Here is a 22624-nt window from a genome sequence, read left to right as displayed (position 1 = left end):
CCATTACTCTGAGGGCTGTGTGAGAGGACCATATGGAAACTCTTAGACTGACATGGAAGGGTGTGTGAAAGCATCTGCATTTTCACCATCTTTCCAACACAACTGGTGCCATCTTTAGGAAACTCCCACACTTGGGTAGGTGTTTGTCAAGTTGCTAACAGACTCCAGCTCTCCTGCTTTTTCCTTCCCTGAAAATATGGGTACGTTGTAAGAAAGGGTAAAAATCATATCTCTGAGTGCACCTAAATGGAATTTCCTAAGACTCATTAGGAGTTATCCAGTCACAAAGTAGTCCATAGGCAATAGGATAACTATGTTTTCCAGCCCCATCCTCCCCACCTCTTTTTTGCTTAAAAAAAAAAGAAGGAAAAAAAACCCTAAAATGTTGATGGGTAGAATTTGTACATCACCTATCACCATAAGTTAGAATTTATTTTACCCCCCAAATTTCTGTTTTTGAACATAAATTACACATTTGTCAGTTACTGCTGTTCTGTTTCATTTTTGTTGGGGGAGAAAAACTAAAAAGTTTCAAAAACTCAAAACTAGAATATAGAATAAGAATTAAGATCTAACATGTTACTCAAATAGAAATAGAAACTAGGGTTCATATCAGTGACAAGAGTTATGAGATTATTTTTAATTTCTCAACTTCATAGCCTTGTCATTTCAGCCTTTCTAGGTAAACCTTGCAATTAATATTCATAAAGAAGAAAGCAAGCCCCACTGTGATGGGTGATCAGCAAATGTCCAGATTTCTGAGAGGGCAACTTACTAACCAACTGCTTCTATAATGTGCAGTGTGATTGAATTTGCTTGTCAAGTTCTTTAAATTCCATTAGTATAGTTACAAATTGCTTTTTATGCAAAGATAAGGTATCTTTTTAAAAAAGATGTCTGCTGCTTCTTCCTCCATTAGAAAATTCTGTTTACAACCAACCCATCAGCAGGAAATGAAGTGGTAACAGCTACGTGTTAGGTCCACACAGTATCATCATCATGCCCGATGTTGATGGAGCCCTGGCTATGTTCCAGGCACTGTCCAAGTACCTTCGCTAGCATCACATCCTTTGATCTTCACTACAGTCTTAGAAAATGTGATTACTTGTCCCCATTTTCTAGTGGAGGAGAGAAAATGGTGTTTGCACAAAGATAGTTGGTAAGTGACAGAATCAGGCTTTAAAATGAAGCTGGTCTAACTTTGTGTCGATTGAGATGCTTTGGGCTATAATTTACCAAAGGAACACCAAGCATGGAGATATGTATTGTATCCCATAAAAGGAATACATAAGAGGAAAGGTGGGCCTCGGGACTGGCTTCTCCAGAGACTAATGAAATCATCAGGGAGATTCTCTTTGTGGCTTTCCCTGCCACACTCAGACTGGTTTCCCCTTGTAGTTATGGGATGGCTGCAAGTAGCAATGTGGACCTCATGCTTGCTCACTTACTGGTTAAGAAAGACTTTCTTCCCATTGCTCAGTATTAAAAACAAGGATGGATTTTCCTAGAAAACCACCTGGAGTTTCACTGGCCCAAATGAGGTAATTTCTGAAACATTCATTGGCCCAGGCAATGGGATCACCTTAGGGCACTCAGGCAACTTTATTGGAGGTCAGCTCCCTAGGCCACCCCATTGCTATTCAGGGGAAAGGACAGAGGGGTAGCTGGATGGCGAAGCTCTTTGACCATATACATGACAGGTTACATCATTTATAGACCCTAGTGCAAAATGAAAATGAGGGCCCCTGGTTCAATATTTTTTTAGGAATTTCAAGATGGTGACAACACCATCAAATCAAGAATGAGGCCTCTGTTCATAGAGTCTTGAGTGACTAAAGAGGCCATGAACCTATGAAGCTGCCCTGAACAGATGCTGCCTTCTACAGTTTTTAACTGGTTACTTCTGTGTTTCATTCATGACTGACAACTAATAGATGCTTCAGGAAAAATACAATGTTTGAGAGAGCAGCACTTGGCTGAGCCATTCAGAATGCTCTGGTCTGAAGACATTGTGACACGATAGGGGTGATGCTGAGGAGGTCCTGAGCACCAGCTGGCTGCCAGGCATTGTGCGGTGCCCTCTCCAAGCCACGACCTCAACTCTGACATCAGCACTGAGGCCACTCCACCTCTCATGGGCCTCCCCAGTGTAACTGTTCTTATTTTGATATTGAGCATTCTTATTTAGTTTGCTTTCCTGGTATCTCATCGGCCTTGGGCCTTTGGGGCTGTGACACATGCTGAACTATAGCCACCCATCTGACACCCATGACCAGGATCTCCACATGGGTGCAAGCATTTACTTCTAGACTTCATATCACCATGCAGGGGATTTTCTTTTTGATGTTGAAAACTCACTTCAGTATTTAGGGCATTCAGAAAGGGTGTTTCCCCTGTGTCAATCCAGTCCATGTTTTTTCCTAGTACAGGAACATGGTCCTTGTGTTAGTAACAGTTGAGGCAGCTTTTGTTGCACGCAGAGCACTGTGTGGACTCTAAGGAGAAACAGAGATTTAAGGAAGTGTTTAGACATGTTGGCCTAGTTGGAGACACTGGCAAAAACACCGGAAGAGTTAAGTAACAAGAACTGTCATCATAAGGACATCACAAGGGCAATGCTTAATTAAATTAATTGCCTTTTGAATGGTAAAGACCACACACTCATTATTTTCTGCCTGCCTGCCTTTGCTCATGCTGTCCCTGCATATTTTCTACATTGTCCCTATCATTTAGTTCTGCCCATTCTGCCAGAGATTGCCTCTGAGACCCTGATTAGAAATGTTCTGTAGAGTGCCTGGTGCATGTTGGCAGCTGATACACATTTATTCCCTGCTCCCAGGTGCTTTCCCCCAATTTTGCAAGAGAACGTGAGTCATTGAACTCAGTTCTACTCTGGGTACCAGTGATTCCCATGCAGCATCCAGTTAGGGCTCATTGACCCCAAACCTGTCTCCTTAAGGCTCAGTGTCTTAATGGGAGGGATACCTTCATGCCATCCCCTCCCTCCCTGCATTTCTATCACCAGGACTTGTAAGAAATGGGTAGCATTAAAACTTAGTTGTCTTGATTCTGCACTCTGAGGTCAGACAGGAAAGAGGGTCTGTGGGTTTGAAGGCCCAAGGGGGCTCTCATGATTCTCAGGAAAAATCAGAGGTTACAAGAGAAATAGGCAATGTGTGACTTTAGTCTAGTGAGGCACCCAGGACAAGAATCGCCTTGAGCTGTCAAGCAGACACCAGTCCCCAGGACTGACGCCTCCCTTTTGCCTTGGCCCTATGCCTTCAATTTCCAGGCCTCCCCCAGCCATCCGCTGGGAAAGCAGGACTCCCCAGGGAGCCTGCCTGCAATGCTTGACTGTGTTTGTTACAGCTCTGCACAGATGGGCCCAGACAAGGCAAATATGGAGGGTCAGGGAGGAAGTGTCTGTAATTATAGCGCAGACCTCGAGTGTGTGTGAAGGGGGCGGTCAAACTCTATCTTCATGGAGGCTTTTGACATTTAGAAATACTCCTAAATGCCACATTTGAGTTTGGGGGGGGGGGCGGGGAGAATAGAGATGTATTTCCAAAGATGCTTTGGGCACAACCCACTTGTGCCGCTGTGCCACTGCAGCCCCTGCTCAGTCCACATCCATGACAGACCTGGGCATCTCCTCCAGGAGCCTAAGGAATGGCAGATGGAGCTGGGACCTGACACACAGTACCACTGCCAGCCTTCAGGGGACTGGCTGTTCCCACTGTACTAAGTCCCTTTACTATACAGTGTCCAAAGGAACGATGGGGAGGGGGAGAAAAGGCCCATGCCTAGAGGCTCGCCCCAGTCCTGGGTTTACATCTACCATGTACTGGGTGCCCTCAGGCTCACCCTTCACTTCCAGGAGCCCCCATTTCATGTGGGAAATGAGGGTGAGAGCATTAAAACCTCACAGTGCTGTAACATATATCGGTACACACAGATTTAAAGTTGCAAGCACAGTGCTTAGCACACAGGAGACTCAGCACTTGCTTAGGAAGAGTCTGGCCAACACCACACGTGAGGTGCTCCCTGAGTGACCTGGCACAAGGAAGGGTCGCAAGGACAGTCACAAGCCTGAACATGTTTTCCCCATTTGGAATTACTCTGCCTGATTTACATGGAAAGTTAAGAGAATGGAGATGTTAAAGTGTTTTTTGATAATATCTTGTTTGATGTCTTCCTTTCTGGGATGATGGCTAACATGTATCAGATGGCTGTTTTTGCCCAATTTCAGTCATTAGATTAAGGACGGATGAGGTAGTTTGTCCTCAGGGGGCAAAAAGAATCGATGTGAGTAAGCATGGTTAGTAACAGTGCCCGTGAGTAATGCAGCCAGGGACAGGGACGTGAACAAAGGTGTGGACAGTTACTATGACCCACCGTGCAGCTGCTCCCGTGTCCACGTGGGTCATGCTCTGTCCACTTGAAAGTGGACACTCTCTTGTTATCTCATATCCACAGATCACTGCAGGACATTTTTCTTATGAGGTAGAATTGGTCGTACTTTAGAGTAGTGGACAGTGTGTTTCTGACCATTTTCTGATGCTAGTGAGGCCGGAGAAAGCCGTTGCTGTTTCTTTTGCTCCACCTGCTTCTATACTTCCTAGGTAGCAAGCATTGCACTGGGTGAAAGTGACATGACAATTCAAGAGTCACCTCCAGGGGCTCACGAATTAGTGGGGGACATGCTCATGCTGAGGAATTCTTGTTCTGGCTGTGCAGGAACCTTGTGGTTTCAAGTTCATGGGACACAAAGGAGGGTGTGGCCAGGTCAATGTGAAGAGTAAGAAGGGCGCGGAGGTGGCAATTAGATGTCTGAGGTGTTTGAACCTCATGGATGAAGGAGGACACCAGGAGCTTGTTCCTCTGCCTGAGTCAGACACCCTGGCCAGAGAAACAGGGTGCTCTCATTGATTACTCAGTTCCATCCAATTCAAGACTGAGAGTAGGGCTCCCTCGAACCAGAAGGTAAGTATTAGGATCAATGACAGGAGCCAAAGCCAGGCACATGGGAGACGTGGTGGGAGGAAACAGTCTTGAGCAAGAGCAGTTCTACAAGTCTTCCCAAGACAGGAGGCTACATGGACCGTACTTGACTCACTTTCCCTCCAGCCACTAAGGTCTTGGTGGCACAGGTGCCAGCAGAGCCAGGCTTTGATCTTACCACAAACTCCACCCCAAACTGCAATCCCAGGCTATTAAAAATCATGTAAATAGAGGAGTGCTGAGAGCAGTGGCCGTTTTTGCAGAAAGTGCAGCCAAAGACTGTGGTCATTGTCCTGCATTAAGACTGTGCTGGCCAACCTTTAGGATGCTCTTAGTAGCGTGGTAGTTTCCGTGCAGTGTGCAGTGTGCATACTTCATGTGACTCACCATGGCAATGGAGTGTGAGGGTTGGGATCACAGACCCCCTGGGGCTGGATCCCATCTCCTTCACACAAATCTGTCCTTAGGCAAGTTACAAACATTCTCTCTGTACTTTAGTTTTCCATCTGTAAAATGGGAATGATAATATTAATCTTCGAAGTTATTATGCAGATTGGGTTAATAATGTAAAACATTTAGAATAGAACTTGCCACATAGTATGTACTGTAGCAGGAGCATTGGCTATTGTTATCTACCTCTTTTGTGTGTGTTTGTGCTCCCATGCGCACACACAGGTGCGCAGGGTAATGGGGATTGAACCCAGGGCCTCATGCATTGCTGGGAAAGCACTCTACCACTAAACTACATCCCCACTCTTTTTTATAATTTTATTTTGAAACAGAGTCTTACTAAGTGGCCCAAATTTTGACCCTCCTGCCTCAGCCTCCTGGGTAGCTAGGATTACAGGCATGCACCACAATGCCTGGCTTATTTTTCTTATCTTATTATTATCATTCAACTTTATAGCAAAGGGCTGTTAGATAGGTCTAGTAGTTTTCATGTCACAGCAAGCCTCTGAGAGTATAAGTGATGTGCCCCCAATCAAACTGCTTGCAAATGACTGAGTTGGAATTTAGTTTCAGATCTTTCTGACTCCATATTTTTCCCACTAGCCTGTGCTCTTCTGCTTGGGATCAAATATTTATTCCTTCACTTCTCTATTTAGTGAACACAGGGCCAACTTTGTATTCGCAATAGAGTAGGTGTTAGGGATCCATTCACTGAGTTCCCCTATCTGAAACTGATCACCAGCTCTGCGTGTTTGATTTTTAAAATGAGAAAACAATTAATGATTAGTTAATGAAGATAACTTATTGACAAGATTTTTTTTAAATATTAGCTAGTAGAGCCGGGAGAAGGGAATTAATAGGATCCTAGGAGTGACACATTTGGAAACAATTGGAAGAAATATTTGCTGAGTTAAATAATTCAGACCTAACACCCTGCATTTAGATTGGAAGGAACCAAGGTCCAGAGAAGTGGGGCACCTGGTCTACGTGCCCACAAGATCATGGTGGGGACCAGAACCAAGGCCTATGACCTGCCACCAAAAGAGAGTGGGCCGCACACAGGTGGGCTGAATCAGACCCACCTGGGTGCCTGGGTGGCCCCTCCCGGTGGCCCCTCCCACCCACCACTCCCAGTCATTCAGGAGAGCTAGACTCTCACTTCCATTTTTTCTAGAGAGTTCAGAAACCCAGGCCCCACAGCAAGGATGGAAGAGTCATCGTGCTCAGTGACTAACACGGAGCAAGCCCATGGCAAATGTTCAGCTGGGAAAAAATGATCAAGCTCCTCTGATGTTTCACCGTGACTTCTGAGTAGCCCCAAAGAATCCCAGAGCACACGGTCAAAAGGAGAAAGGGTAATTATATTCCTCAAGAACCTTTCTCAGCTGTGTGGAGGTCTGCAGGTGCTGTGGAAGGAAGGCCAGGACAGATGTGGAGTGGGCAGGCCTGGGTTTGAATCCTGACACTGCTCTGTGACCTTGGCACCCTCACAACCCCCTCCTACCAACTGAAGTATTTTGGACAAGTTACCCAATTTTTCAGAGCCTTGGTTATTTTAAAGCTGGAAAGGAGATAACAATACATGCATTAGAGTTGTTTTTAAGATAAAATAAATTTATGCATATAAAGAGCTGCCCATAATTTCTAGCACATAGTAAACACTCAGTAAACCAAACATTAGGATTACAGGCATAGTAAATAAACACTCTTATTAGACTCACAATAAAGTAGGTCTTGCGCTCAGTGCTGAGAATACAAAGTTCTTCATCTAATGGGAAACACACTGTTTTCTCATTTAATCTTCAATCTCTGAGTACTTTTAATTATCTCCATTTTATAGGTGATGCACAGAAGATTAAGTAACTTGTTCAGGTCACATAGTGAGTGGCAGAGCTAGAATTAACTGGGCTCTCTTAACTGGACCCTGAAGTAAGTGTCCTCTTGAGGACAAGGAGGCCGATTGACCTTTCTACTCTGTTGCTTCCAAAAAACAAAGGAAGTGTTCAGGTAAAAGCTTACTTCTCCCTTTCATTACTTTAGAAAAAGAAAACGTGGTATGACATTCAAGAGTGGGTGAAATTCCTGGGGGACCTGCCTCCAAATCCAGATGTGCTCCTGATTCTTCAAGACGCCAGGCCTGGAGACCTACACCCCTTCAGCTGCGTCAGCCCACCTCTGCAGTACACCCCAATATGTCAGGAGTATTTCTTTAGGATGCCTTGGGCTGTCTAAATTAGGCAGAGCCATGATCACAGTGGTTATGAATGTGCCTCTTTGATTAAGGTTCTGGACCTGCCGTCTTATTTATTTTGCAAACCTGGGCTGGTTTGATTGGATTTCTTTCTCTTCTTTTTTTAACGTAAGTAGATTCTGAAATTGGAAAAATAAAATATTCCACAGCTGAGAGAAAAGAATTAACTTGGAGAATGAGCTCAGGTGGTGCCCACAGAACATACAGTTTTTGCACTGAAATAAAGGCAGCACCACCTGCGTCCTTGCTGTGGGGACTTGCTCTATCAACAGCCCACAGTTCGTGGCAAGAGATGGACAGGGACTAGGAGTCAGTCATCCTGGGAAGGCACCAACCAGGACTATTGTCAAATATGAATCATAATACCAGTTACTAAGCACCTGGTAAATACAGGTGAACAGTAGGGTAAAGTGTGGAAGGTAATCCATAGCCCTTCAGATTAGGGAGATGAAGCTAGAGAAATAAGGATTTCAGACTTGGCTTTCAGTAGCTATGAAACAGGAGCAAATTCTCTTTCTGAGCCTCAGTTTTCTCCTCTGGGAAGTAAAGATATAAGTAGGTAACATTAGCAGGTGCATGTTATAGGTCAGGCATTTTCTTAGCAATACCTGACTCCCTGACCCCACCCTCTGTATTCCACATCAGGAGGAAGGGGGCCCCAGAAGAGCTAAGTAGCTCATAGAAGTCCACACAACTAGGAACTAGTCGAGCCAGAATTCAATCCCAGGCCACCTTCTAACACACACTACTGTTCCTTTTACACCAATCTCAGAGGACTCTTGGGAAAATGAAATGGGGGAAAAAAGAAAAAGTGTGTTAAAGATATTTAGAGTAATTAGCAGCCCAGCCTTCAATACTTTGAGGCCATAATTAATATTAGTATAACATTTCTGTGGCCTGGGGACAGAACTAGGCACTTTGCAGAGGACTTCAAAAGGACAAAACTCCTATTATCTGTTTCTAGTAAGACTACATTTACGGACGTTGATGGATGGAATACCTGTCCAAGATCTCCTGAGTTTGTATCAAAAAGAAAACCCACATGTGCTCATGTCATAAATGATGAAAAGCTCCTCTCTGATGTGTATAATTAGTTGAGTGCTTTCTGCCTTTTCTCCCAAGTGAGGCCTTTCTGGGGCTGAGGAAGAAGGGAAGCTCGTGTGGGCAGGGCCACGATGCTGCCTGTGACAGGCTGGCACTGGACAGTTCTCTTTGAGATGGGCAGGGTTTGCATGCAGCTTCTCTAAAGGGTGGGAAGGTCCCTGGGTTAGAGGTGGACTTTAGCACCTGGGCAAGCCCCTTGGCTGTCAGAGCCTCAGTTTCCTTATCTGTAAAAGGAGGATAAGAACATCTACTTCTTTTTTAAAAAAAAAATATATATATTTTTTTTAAGTGCCAATTGATCTTATATTTAATTTATTTATTTATATGAGGTGCTGAGGATTGAACTCAGGGCCTCACACATACCAGGCAAGCACACTACCACTGAGGCACAACAGCAGCCCACATCTCCGTCTTCTTTTTTTTCTTGGTGGTGCTGGGAATTGAACCCAGGGCCTTGTGCATGTGACACAAGAATTAGAGTGGTTGTTATAGTGTATTGTCAAATATCAAAACTTTCTGTAGCCCTCAGAACACTTCATTCATATAACCATTGATGGTTATTAGTCATAACAAAAACACATTGGAAGTTTTGCAATTAATAACTTGTTCAATGCATATCATTTAAATGCTTCAAGATTAAGTAGTTTTCTTCTTCTGCCTCCAAGAAGCACCAAGAATAGAAAGAACAATTGGAGAGATCTATACTGTGATCTTGGCTTCTATCATTACCTAGCATTGTGACAACAGACAGGTTTCTTTTTTTTTTTTTTTTTTTTTTTTTTTGGTGTGCTGTCTGGTTTGGGGATCAAGGTGTCACTTTTAATAAAGTTGCCCCCAAATGCTAGGACCCAAGATACCCCTTTGTTGGAAAGAAAATTGAAAAATTCATAAAAGCATGAGCAGGTTTCTGAGGCTCTATTTCCTCATCTGTAAAATGGAGAAATAAAGACCCATCATATAGTGTTGCGCTGGAGACAAATGAGAAAAACCTCCCTGAGAAGTCATTTGTCAAAAACATTCATTTCTTCCTCCCTGACAACCTCCCTGTGCCCAGACCTAAAGACCTTGCATGAACAAAGGCTTGGTTTAGTTTCACTCAGCAAACATTCAGAAACAGTGTAACAGCCTTTGCAGGGAAGGCAGCTAAAGGCACAGAGAAGACCAAACACTAGGCAAGAAGCCAGAGAAGATCTGCTCCTGGGAGACTCTGCAGCCTAAGAGGAGCGTCACCCGACTTAAGGCCAAGTAGCTATAAGAGACAAAGCATGGGCCACCTCAGCTGATCCTTTCTGTGTCAGTCACTGTGCTAAGGACACTTCACACATTTTGTCACTAAACCCCTACACTAAGAGGTAGATGCCCCTCTACTGCTCATAAAAACAGAGTTTATGCCCATCTCGGTTATCAACTGTCTTCAATGTGCAGTTTGTAGAATGGTAGGTCAAGTTTAAAGGAAAGGGCAAGGTGCCTAGGGTATTCCCAGCCACCCAGGGCCTCTTGAGAATCTATGGTGCAGGAGCCTGCCATGGGTCCTAGGAAGAAGAGTCATCTGCTTCTACCCTCAAGGCCTGTTATGTATTAAGACTTCTACCCTGGAGCGTAGAGTCTGGTGGTAACTTCCAGCCCTGGTCACAAGCAGTAAACAAATGGTGGTAACTCTGAACGAGCAGTCGGGGCTAGAAGAGCCCACAGGGGAGCCTCTAGCCCAAAGTGGGTGAGGTGGGGGTGGGGATCAGAGAAGGCTTCCTGGAGGAGGTAGCTTCTAATACATAGGTATCCAGGTAAAGGATGATTTTTTGCACATTTTTTTTCCATGCAAAAGAAGAGTGCATGCCAAGCCTTGGATATGAGATAAGCAATGAGCAGTTTCATGAGTGGTTTGTAATCAGCCTGTTAGCCTTGGCACCTTCTTTTGTAAATTATTATTTGTTCTTCTTAGATATACATGACAGTAGAGTGTACCTTGACATATTATACATACATGGAGTATAACTTCCCATTCTTGTGGTTGTACATGTTGTGGTACACGTACACACATACTGGTCACATATTCATATATGAACATAGGAAAGTTATGTCCAATTCATTCTACTGTCTTATTCCCATCCCCATTCCTTTCCTTCATTCCCCTTTGTCTAATCAGATGAACTTTCATCTTCCCTCCCTGCCCCCTTATGTGAGTCAGTATCCGCATATCAGAGAGGACAGTTGGCCTTTGGTTTTTGGGATTGGCTTATTTCATTTAACTTGATAATCTTCATTTCCACTCAATTACCAGCAAATGCCATAATTTAATTCTTCTTTATGGCTGAGTAATATTCCATTGTGTATACTACCACATTTTCTTTATCCATTCATCTGTTGAAGGGTTGGTTCCATAGCATAACTATTGTGAATTGAGCTGCTATAAACATGTTGTGGCTGCATCACTATAGTATGCTGATTTTTAGTCCTTTGGGTGTATACCAAGGAGTGGGATAACTGAGTCAAATGGTGGTTCCATTCCAAGTTTTCTGAGGAATCTCCATACTTCTTTCCAGAGTGGTTGCAGCAATTTGCAGTCCCACCAGCAATGTATGAGAGTAGCTCTTCCCCACATCCTCACCTCGACACCTTTTTACAGAGGGAGGCAGAGAGCTATGGATTCTGCTCTGCAGTTGTGGGGCTCAAGCCAGGGGGTGGGAGGTCTTACCCAGTGGGAGTGCGAGGGCCACCAAAGGACTGCAAGGCAGGGCAATGAGTTGATCAGTTTCCTTTGAGGACTCTCACTCCGGCTGATGGATGGCCAGTGCCCTGGAGCAGGGTAAGCCTGCAGGCAGGGACACCAATGTTGTCTATGGCCCTGGCTACACGTCCACTGATGAGGACCTGAAAGAAGACAGAGGCAGTGGGGGAGGCGAGGCTTCAACAGACACCTGGAAGGTAAAGGGAGAGCATCTGGTGTCATTGCTAAGCTATTGAACCTGGAAAAGAGGGTGGGGGCGATGGCAAAGCCCCAGGCCTGGTTTCACTGAGGGGGTGGTGGTTCTGTCCCCACTGGTGACGGTGAGAGCAGAAACACCAGGAGGGGTCGAGCAGGGGTGGGAGCGCAGAGAGGCGTGCAGGTCAGCTCTGCGCTTTGAGTTAGAGTGCTGGAGTCTGGAGTTCCAGGCAGAGGTCAAGGTGGCCGCTTCAGGTGGCTTCCTGGAGAGGCGGCCCATTCAGTGCCTAGAGCTTGATGGGAAGAGGTTTTCTTAAACGGAACCACTGTTGGCTCCAAGTGACTTCTAAACCTGGTCCCGATTCATCTTTTGAAAGCCCCGTGGGGCAGATCTGCCCCGACTTCCACCCTGTAGCTGTTTGAAGACAGCAGGAGGGTCTTTCCTGAGAAGACCAAAGACCTCCGTGAGGAATCAGACTGTGAAAGGCTGGAAGAAACTGCAGGAGAGCCTCTAAAAACGGGGGGACCCTGTTTTTCAGATAGCTAAATTGGGGCCCAGAGAAAAGAGGGTACTTTCCAAAGTCACAGAGAAAGTTGATGGCAGAGCTTTGGGAAGCTTCTAGCATGTGCATCATGTGGGCAGCGGCCAGGAGACTGGAGGGCTGTCCTAAGGCATCTGGCAGGTTTCAGCTGGACTTTAAGCCCTTCCCCTCTCCAGGCTCCTCTACCTGCTCCCACAGGAGTGCTCCCTCTAAGCCCTTCCCCATCCAAGAACCTCAGGGAGAGGATTGACTCAGAAGAGGGCCAGCTTTCTCTGAGGAGTTGACCCACAGTGCAGAAGTTCCTCCTCTGGACCTGCCCCGGCTAATCTGCCTGGCATGACCATCAACCCCCATTGACCATCACCTCCCTGTACCCCGTGCTTCACCTCAGTGAATGCAGCCTACGTCCATTTTCATGAGCTTACCTGTTCAGCACACCACGGCTCCTGTTGAGCTGAACTCCAACACCATCACACACACACTCCTGTCTTAGCTGTCAACTGGGGTTCCTTATTGATTTGGGGTTTGACCTAACTGTTTATGGGTCAGACCACTTTTGAAAAGGGTCAGAAGGTGAGTGTGGAAAGAAGGAAAACTCATTTGACAGACAGAAAGCTTTCCCAGGACAAGTTCTGCCTTGAGGTAGACATGGCTTTAAGTTGGGGGAGAGCTTGTACCCAAAAAAGATCCCCCGGCCCCTGGCTGCACTGGCCTTTCCCAGCAAGTCTGTTCAGGTTTTACAGGCAGGAGCTGTCTAGCCCTTCTCTGTGTCTCCAGTATCAAGCTCAAGGCCTACGGAGAGTGAAGTTCGTCAAAGGAATGAAAGTAGGGAAGTAGGGAGAGGGAAGTGGCAGGAATCCCCATGTTCCTCTTTTTCCGGTCCCACCTCTCAGCTTGTCTGGTGCCCAGGTGCCCAGCACGGTCCCGTACACAGCTTGCCCAGCACATCTTTTGCAGGCAGAGGTTCATTAACCAGTAACACACGTTCATCTGCCCAAAGTGACAAAGACTTAGATTTTAAAACTGGAGGGAACTCCTTCTACCTCTTTTTCCTGTTTATCAACCAAGGACATTAGGACTCAGATGGGTTAAGTGCCTTGAACAAGACCACACAGCAAATTTTCACCAATGGGGACAAACACAAAAATCAAGTTTGAATATACTGGGGAGATGGTCCCAATGGGTTAAAATGCGGGCTCATCCAAGGCATTCATGCACCACCATGCTTAGAAAGGATGGGCATTGATGCTCTTGGCTTAGTTTGTATCTGAAATGCTGTGACCCTGGAATAGACAGCAACACTGACCATGACTCTCTCTGAGAGAGATTCTGAAACTCTGCTCTTTCCCTAATTGTCTACTTGGAGGCAGCAGGATACGGTCCCAAGAACCCACCCAGCAGAGAACTCATTGCTGTGTATTTAACGAAGCCTGGGGCTCTGGCCTCACTCTCGTGACTACTCTTGGCTTTCAAAACTGGAAGTTGGGGTGAGCCCTCTGAACAACCTTAAAGCTGAAAGGGAGTCCCGTCGTTGTCCTGTGGCCAGATTCCCACTGCAGGCACCCATGTCCCTGGGCCATCCTGCCACCATGTGAGGCCTGTATCTTTCTGCCATCCCCCTTCCTGAGGCCCTCCCCTTCTTTTTAAAAATATTTTTAAATTGTCAATGGACCTTTATTTTTTATTTATTGATATTCAGTGCTGAGAATCAAACCCAGTGCCTCACATATGCTAGGCAAGTACTCTGCCACTGAGCCACAACCCCAGCCCTCTCCCCTTTTTTTGATACACCTCACCCCTACTCTACTTCAGCTCCCAGTTCAGTCCTTGCCCTTCCCTTATCTTTAAGCTGTGCAGCCTTGAGGGAAGTGACTACTGCCTGGCGCGGGAGAGGGTACCTCAGTTTCTCAGTTCTCCCACTTTTCAGCACCCTGCTAGGCTCTTACTTAGCTAAACCTATCTGAAAGACAGAGGGCAGGGGAGCCAGGGTGTCCCAAGGAGTTAGAGAAGAACAGAGACTGATCAGGAACTCAGGACAGAGGTGGAGGAGGCCACCTGTAAACTCTGAAAGTAACCGTTCACCTCTCCCACCGCACACTTAGGGGTCCTAATACCATTTCTGCCAAATGCCAGTTGAATGCTCAGGCATTTTAACAACTGGAAAACATCCCCTTCCACTCCCACCCACACCCCTATTTGAGAACCATCACATCAAACAATGAAGCTTTTGCATACACTGTCCCCTCATTACAATCTCTAAATTACAAAGCACTTAAATAGTCTATTTAGTCTGTTCTAAGTAAGTTAAAAAGCAAAAACAGCCACACCCTGAGCCCTACTGCAACCTCAAGGAGCTCTGTTTAACCCCCAGTAAGAAAACTGGAAGGGTATCCTCCTAACTTCCAGGCCCTTCTCTCTCAGTGAAGCATCTGGGGTTCCAGGCCAAGTACCATTTAGAATCCCTGCACACTGGCCATCAGGAAGACATCAGGGAAAGTGAACAGAAAGCATTTTGTTCAGGGAGGAAATGAATGGGCAGAGAACACACCACGAAAAATCCAACCGGAGCCATATGCTCAGGCCCAGGGACTCCACAGTTTACACAGTGTTCACACACACATTTGACAGACGAAGAAACTAAAACTCAGAGAGGTTGAATAAATTGTTTGAGATTATACAGCTTGAAGAAGGCAGAACCAAGATTAGAAGTCAGGCCATCAGATTGCGGCTGACGATGGTGGTGACAAAGAGCTTTCTGGCCTCTCGAAATTGGTCTTGTGGGCCAGGGTTCATCAGCTAAACTCTCAGCACTGCTACATCACCATCCCAAGTCAGGGGTAGTCAGTGGCATTTTAATGGAAGCCAAATAACTCTTTCTGTTGGCATTCTCAGGCAGCGGCATTTTTGTGTCTTATGGTAATTAAATACCGTCATCTTTCATATCTGACAATCTTTAGGGCCCGATTAATGACTGCAGTGCACACTAGGGCCATCATTAACTCCATGGCAAGGAGAACTCTGGGCACCGTCAGCCATTTTGCAGGGCATGGTGTGGGCACCCTGCCTGCCCCCCTCACTGACCTCAAATCGCAGGGTTATTGGCATATCTGAGTCCTTTGCCTGAGCCAGAGCTCTGAGAGATTATGGCTTTTCCTTGAGTGTATGATCTTATTTTAAAAAATAGTGAGGTGCTCCGCTGGAATCTTCTATCAGTAAGACACCTGGGGTTGTCGGGGCCTGCGTGTAGCTTGCCCTTCCTGCCTCCTCCTCCACAGGGCCACCAGGAAGCTCCCTCAGATGCTAATGTGACTACAGCTGTTTCAGTCAGTTTTTCCACTGCTATGACCAAAAAGCCTGAAAAGAACAATTAGAGGAGAAAAAGTTCATTTTGAGGCTCACAGTTTCAGAGGTCTCAATCTATAGATAGCCGACTCCATTCCTTGGGGCCTGATGTGAGGCAGAGCATCATGGAGGAAGTGTGTGGGAGAGGAAAGTAGCTGGGGATGTGGTACCAGGAAGCAGAGAGGGAGTCCACTCCCAAGGGACAAAATATATACCCCAAAGGCCCATCCCCAATGACCCACCTCCTCTGGCCACATCTTATTTGCCTATAATTTCCACCCAGTTAATCTCTACCAGGGGATCAACTCACTGATTATGTTAAGTCTGTTATAATAGAATCATTTCACCTCTAAACTCTCTTGCATTATCTCACATGTGAACTTTTCGGGGACTCCTCACATCTAAACCACAACAATGGTGCTCCCTCTTATCCTCCAGATAAAGGCCAGTTCCTTGGCCTGGCATCTCCAGGCAACCACCCCCTGGGCCTTCCCCTAGTGCCTCCACCTCACCCTAGCAACTGTCCCTTACAACCATCCATGCTATTTTAAAAAGGTGTCCCCAGCAGTCCTGCTCTCTCAGGCTTCTGAACGCTTGTACATGTGTCCTTCTCTGCCTGGAACGCTCTGTGTGACTTCTCAGGAAACCTTCCCTGACCCCGAGAGTCAGCTGTGCCACAGTGTGCTCCAGCTCCATAGCTGTAGTGTGAGCCAATGAGCATGACCCGGGAGGTGCTCACATGATAGGTATGGATGCAAGCACTGCCCGTGTCACCTCTCTTGATGGGCATGAGCAGAGTGCTTCTGAGCATGGGCCTAGAGTTCAGGTTCTGGCTCCATCACCTCATGGCTTTGTAATCTCAAGCAAAGTATGTACCCTCTCTGTGTCTCAGTGTCCTCATCTACAAAATGAGGACCAATGATAGTACTTTTTTTTCTTTCTTTCTTTCTTTTTCTTTTTATTTATTTATTTATTTACTTTTTTTTTTTTTGGTAACAGGGTCACTCAACCACTGAGCCACATCCCCAGCCATTTCTAGTTTTTATTTGAGACAGGGTCTCATTAAGTTGCTTAAAGCCTCACTAAATTGCTAAGGCTGGCCTCAAACTTGTGATCCTCCTGTCTCAGCTTCCTGAGTCACTGGGATTATAGGCATGCGCCACCAAGCCTGGCAATAGTACCTTCTTTACAGAGTTGTGATAGGGATGAATAAATAAGTACTTAGAAAATGTCTGTCATGGAGTACCCTACACATGTGAACTGGTATAAATGACGATGTCCATGATGTACAATTTCATCCTGATCACCATTTTGTGTAGGGTGTATATGTGTGTTATCTTAACTACACTATGAACATTTCAAAGCCATGCCAAGGGCCATATTTGCTTTTGCTTTATTTCTGGTGTGTGTGCGTGTGTGTGTTTGTTTGTATGTGTGTGTGTGTGTGTGTGTGTGGTTTTGAGGACTGAACCTAGGGCCTCCAGCCTGCCAGACAAATATTCTACCACTGAGCCACAACCCCAGCCCTTATTTCTGAATCTCTGTATCAGTCTATGATAGATATGGTTTAGATATCCGGTATCCCCCAAAAGCTCATGTGTGAAACAATGCAAGAAATTTGGAGGTGAAATGATTGGGTTATGAGAGCCTTAACCCAGTCAGTGAATTAATCCCCTGACAGGGATTAGCTGGGTGGTAACTACTGAAGGCAGGCAGGGTGGGGCTGGAGGGGGTGAGTCAGTGGGGGCATGTTTTGTGGCATATATTTTACATCTGGAGAGAAGAGTCAGTGCCTCCCATTCCTGGTGCCATGTTCCCAGGTGCTTTCCTGTGCCACAACCTTCTGCCATGTTGTTCTGCCCTCACCTTGAGCCCTGGGGAATGGGGCTGTCTAGGGACTGAGACCTCTGAAACTGTTGAGCACCATATAAAGTTTTTCTCTTGTAATTGTTCTTGTCAGGTCTTTTGGTCACAGTGATGAAAAATCTGACTAAAACAGACTGTCTTCTTTTGTCTTCTTTTATTGCAGTTACTAATATAAATACATTTTATAGATGAGTAACTAGAGGCTCAGAGAAGTTAAGAAGTTAAGTAATCTTCCCATAAGAGACAGAATTAAGGCTGAACCCAGGTCTCTGAGACCCCCAAGCTCTGCCCTTGTGCCTTTCTTTACCAACTGTCCCCCAAACACTGGCTACTTGTTAAGAATGGGACTCTCTCCTCTGATAATTCATAAGTCCCTGCACACAATGAAAGCTGTTTAATGTTGCTGATGAACTGAACAACCTCAGGGTCCTCCCACTATGCCATACCTGGAAACTGGACAGAGAGGCATGATTTGGGTGACACGCTGGTTTGCTCCAAGATGTTTATATATGAATAAATGAGCCCTCATCTTTGAAGACTTGGAGACCCCATGTGTTTGATTTTGCTGTGGGCATCAGGACTGGTCGTACTCATCAACTTCTGACCTGCATGTTGAATCACAGGTGCCCTCCTGAGACCAGGCTCCCAAGAGCCAGTGGGTTGTCCAGAGTGTGACTCAGCAGTAATAAAAGAGTATCACACCTTGGTTGTTAGCTATTTTCCTGATCCTTCTTTCTCCTTTTTTTTTCCTGTTTTGGGGCCCCTGTTATAAATGCTGAAGAGTGGTCACCATGGAGACATTTAGTGCTTTATGATTTATTCATTCAACATCCCTTTATCATGACTATGGATTAATAGTTAATAATTTTTTTAAAAAAATACTCCAGGCACTGTGCTGCTTACCTCACATACATTATCTCATTTAATACTCATAATAATCCTATAAAGTAGGTATTATCTCTGTTTAGTGATTATAAAACTAAAATCCAGAGATATTAAGTGACTTGATTAAGGTCACACAGTTTATAAGCTTCTAAGTAGCATAACCAAAACTTGAACTATGGAATGTCTAACACCAAGATCCAATCCCTTTTTGTGATTTACTGCTTGGGCATAGAACTCTGAAGGAGGCTCCCAATGATCTCTGTTCAGGAAGAAGCAGAGAGTAGCTTTTGGTGTTCTGGATTTGTGTGCATGAAAAATTTGAAATGTCTGAGGTGTTGGAGGCCACCAGCAACTGCAAATATTCCTGAGAACTTGTAGGAAGAAAAAAGAAAAAAATCTCCCTAGAAAATTGTGCTTGCAAAACTCAGATAAGCAAGAGACCTTTATTGACAACGCTATGCACAAATAACAGTAAAAAGAGTCACATTGGGCTTGCTGGGGAGACACAGTTGGTATCTGCACCTGCAAGAAGAGGGTGTAAATTGGAACTTGCAGCAGAGCTTTGTAAATGCACGGATGCTTACTCCCAGGCAGCAGGAGAGAAGCAGGAACCTGAGCAGGCACAAGGGCCAAGCCCCTCACCTGCTGCTCTTCCCACCACATGCTGAGGGTTTCCCATGCACCAGGCCCAGCTCTGTTCTGCCACTGGAGATATGGAGACAAGGGGGTGTGAGTCCCTCCCTCAGGATTCCACTGTACACTTGGCACTTGAGCAAAGGCCAGGACTCTTCATCATTCAAAGGTGGTGAAGCCAGAGTACATAGCCCCTCCCACAAATGCACCAACCACAGACTGAGGAGGGGAAGTGAGTTGTTGGCCAGTAAATGGAAACCAGAAGAGAGGTCTCTTAAGCCATATATATATATCCTGTTTCATTCCCAGCACCCTGTTTTACAAGACCTGGCCCAGAACAGGCACTCAGTAAATGCAGAATGCATGAATTAATTCTAATTCCTTCTGAAGAGGGCACAGGAAAGAGAGGAGGTCAAAGAAGGCGTCTCGGTAGCCTCTCTCCCCTGCCTTCCTTCCTGGCCACAGGAGCAGAAAGGAGGGTGCAGACCAGGGGAGACATTTGCTCCTTGTGAAAGAGCTTTGCAAGTGAGGTTTCCATTGCTGAGCTGCCCAATACAGAGCTTTCCCCTTGGGAACAGCAAGGTCCCCTTTCTTAAGATTCTCAGAGCAGAAATGGTGAGGGAAGGAGGAGAAGGGCACAGCCAAGCATCTGGAGCTCTGGCTCCAGGCAAGTAAGTAAGGGCCTGTGTGAGCCCAGGGGCTGGAGGGTCCAGGGTGGTCGCCTATCTTTTTTCCTATTCAAACAATACCCTCCTGGATAAACTGCCCAGGCCACTCACATAAGCTGCCCACTCAAGAAGCCTGTCATGCCCATCCACTCAGTTCTGGAACCTGCAGTTGCACTTTTGTCCCTGTTCTGCCTTCCTAATAGACGTGAATACGCTGTGGCTCTGTGTGGGGCAACGAGGAGACAGTGGGAAGAGGGTGGGTCCACTGTAGCCAGTGTTTGAGAAGAAGAGAACTTGGGGAGGGACCCAGGGAGGCAATAGGTAGGCAGCAATTGAACTGAGCTTCAGAAAATAGAGGATTTGGACCAGAACTTTCCTTGCCCCACAGGAGAAATTCCTTTTAGAGTGAGTTTTTAGATCTGTGACCAGTGACCTTATACCCGAAATCTCATCAGATCAGCAGACTTGAAGGGCTTCTGAACATATCAAGGTCTAGCCTGAGGTCCTTACTAAGTCACAAAGCAAGTCTTTAGGCTCACAGACCAGCTTGTCAGATCCCGGACCCTACTCTCTTCCCTGAGGGCATTCTTACTGCCTTCAGCCTTGGACTAAGACAGCCTGTGTTTTACACAAGGCTTAGAAGACAGAATTTAGTCTTTGGATTTATGAGGACCACTTACTAGTGGTAAGCCTCAACAACCTCACCTGTAAAATGGGAATGATGTGAACACCATCCTCTAGAGATTGATGTGCACATCAGAAAAGTTAAGAAAGCGAAAACATACAGAGTAGGGACTCACTTCCGTCACAGTCATTATTAATATCAAGTGCACGCCTCGAAGTTGACTCCTGGGTGGGGGCAGGAGCAAGGACTGGGTTATCTCTCCCAGCTGGTTTTCTGAGCACCACTGGCCGTACTGGATTAGTCACTGCCCCCTCTACTCTGGTGGGCTAAGGGGGCAGTCAGTCAGCCCAGGCAGTTACTTTTGCTGCTGGCTTCTGTCCCAGGCTCTGTTTCCATTAAAGTGCTGCCTGAGGACAGCTAGACTAAACAAATGACCCTGTCCATTTTTGCGGTCTCCCTGGCCCAAGGTTTCTCTGGGTGGGGGTGGGGGTGGAGCACTGCCAGACAGGTCTTATTGGCTTCCATGTACTGTCCCCTCCCATCAAAGGGCATCCTGCTAGCTCCCTTCTGGCCCAGGACTTTAGCACTGCCCATCTTCCGGGGGTACCATTCACATCCTGTGGCTATCCTGGCAACTCTCCTCATGGAGGTTGCGGTTTCAAACACTTGAACTGCCTCAGTGGACTCCTGACTTCTGAGAGGACGTGTGTCTGGAGTGGGGCGGGGGAAAGGTGAGGCTGAGCACCAGGCCTGCATCAGATTCCAGTGGCTCCATCGCCCATGTAGGATCCATGCTGAAGGTGGCAGCTTGCATGGGAAGTGACCCACTCTGGTGCCTGTTTCTTTCTCTCTTTCTCTCCTAACTCCCCACCCCAAATTCCACACCAGATTTGCTTTATAACTCCTTGGTAAGAAAGACGGGGTTACTAAAAAGCAGAGAGTGATGCATCTTCCACTGCTAAATCCACATCACTGAGAGGCCTCGCTTTCCGCTGTACTTGCAGTCTTCAGAAAGCCGTCCCTGATCCCAGAAAGAGCACACCCTCTGGAATATGGCACCCACTGTGGTTTGAATCCTGCTCTCTCAGATTCTTAGTCTCCTTTGCAAAATAAAGAATGTTCATGAGCAACAAGTAAAACAGAGTACTTTGTAAACTGTGAACTTCAAAAATATGTCTTTCCCACTGATTGTGTCATTTAATTTCTTCATAGCTCTGTCTTTCCTTGCAATAAACTATCTGTCCCATTTTGCAGGCGAGAAAACTTTGGCTCTAAGAGGTTAAGAGGTTTGTCTATGGTTATGTGTTTAATAAATGGCAGAATCTACACTAGAAATCTAATTTCCTAACTTCTTTACCCCCATAATATATTCAGCATGGAAAGCCTAAGCTCTCTGTATATATAGCTTATCTGGATGGTAAACATTTACCTCTAGACTGGCCACATTCATGGCATCACCAAGAATTTTATTTGCTTTATTTGTCAATAGCAACTACTTAGCCACATACCCTTGGGCACTTTACCTACCTACTTCAAGTCTAAGGTTTTCATTTATAAATTTAAGATGATAATACTTGTTGCTCTGGATAAGTGAAAGGAATAAATAAAAGATTGATTTCAATCTCCTCATCTGTAAAATGGGAAGAAAAAATAGTACCTGCTCTGCAGTATGATAAATTAGCTGAATGACTACATGTAGAGGGCTCAGAAGAGTGCCTGTTAACATAGTATGTGTTCAATAAATGTTAATAGTAGTTTTTAACCACCCAGACACCAGTAGGGTTCACTTGACTCAAAAGTCATCTTCTCTCTGAAGCCACTTAGTCTAGGATTTCAGCAGTGCCTACGCTTACCCAGGCCACAGTCTCCTTCCTTACTCTGTGTGTTCTCATATTTATCAACTCAGCCCTGGAGGCTTTGTGAAATAAGATTACTGGGCCTCACCACAAAGCTCAATAAGCCTGGAGAAGGACCCCAGAACTTTCATCTCAAACACATTATCACACCCACTGGTGATGCTGAAGCTTCTGGTCCAGAACCACATTTTAAAAATTAAAGCTCTAAAAGTATGAGAAAAGCACAGTGAAGTTGCTGACATGAGCAGCTAGTTTTTTGTTTTGTTTTAAATCTTGTCTGTTTTTTCCCCCGGCTAGAATTTAAGCTCAATGGGTTGGGTCCAGAATTTTTATTCTGTTCATCTTTCCCCACACACATACCTAGAATAGTAGGTGCTCAGTAAACATGGGTCAACTAAATCTTGATCGAATGCTTTAATCTAGATCATTGCTAACACCCAGAGTGTCTCAGTCCTTCCCCATGGTCTTGTTCAGCCCTCCG

The 22624-nt window shown here is 45.7% G+C and overlaps 1 pseudogene; it reads left to right on the top strand.

The window, feature by feature from the left end:
- Positions 1-22624, top strand: part of LOC143637778 (teneurin-4-like) — a 373204-nt pseudogene that overhangs the window by 139232 nt on the left and 211348 nt on the right.

The sequence above is a fragment of the Callospermophilus lateralis genome, unplaced genomic scaffold (genome assembly GCF_048772815.1).
Source record: "Callospermophilus lateralis isolate mCalLat2 unplaced genomic scaffold, mCalLat2.hap1 Scaffold_63, whole genome shotgun sequence".
NCBI lineage: Eukaryota > Metazoa > Chordata > Mammalia > Rodentia > Sciuridae > Callospermophilus > Callospermophilus lateralis.
This window is presented reverse-complemented; position numbering and strand designations above follow the sequence as displayed.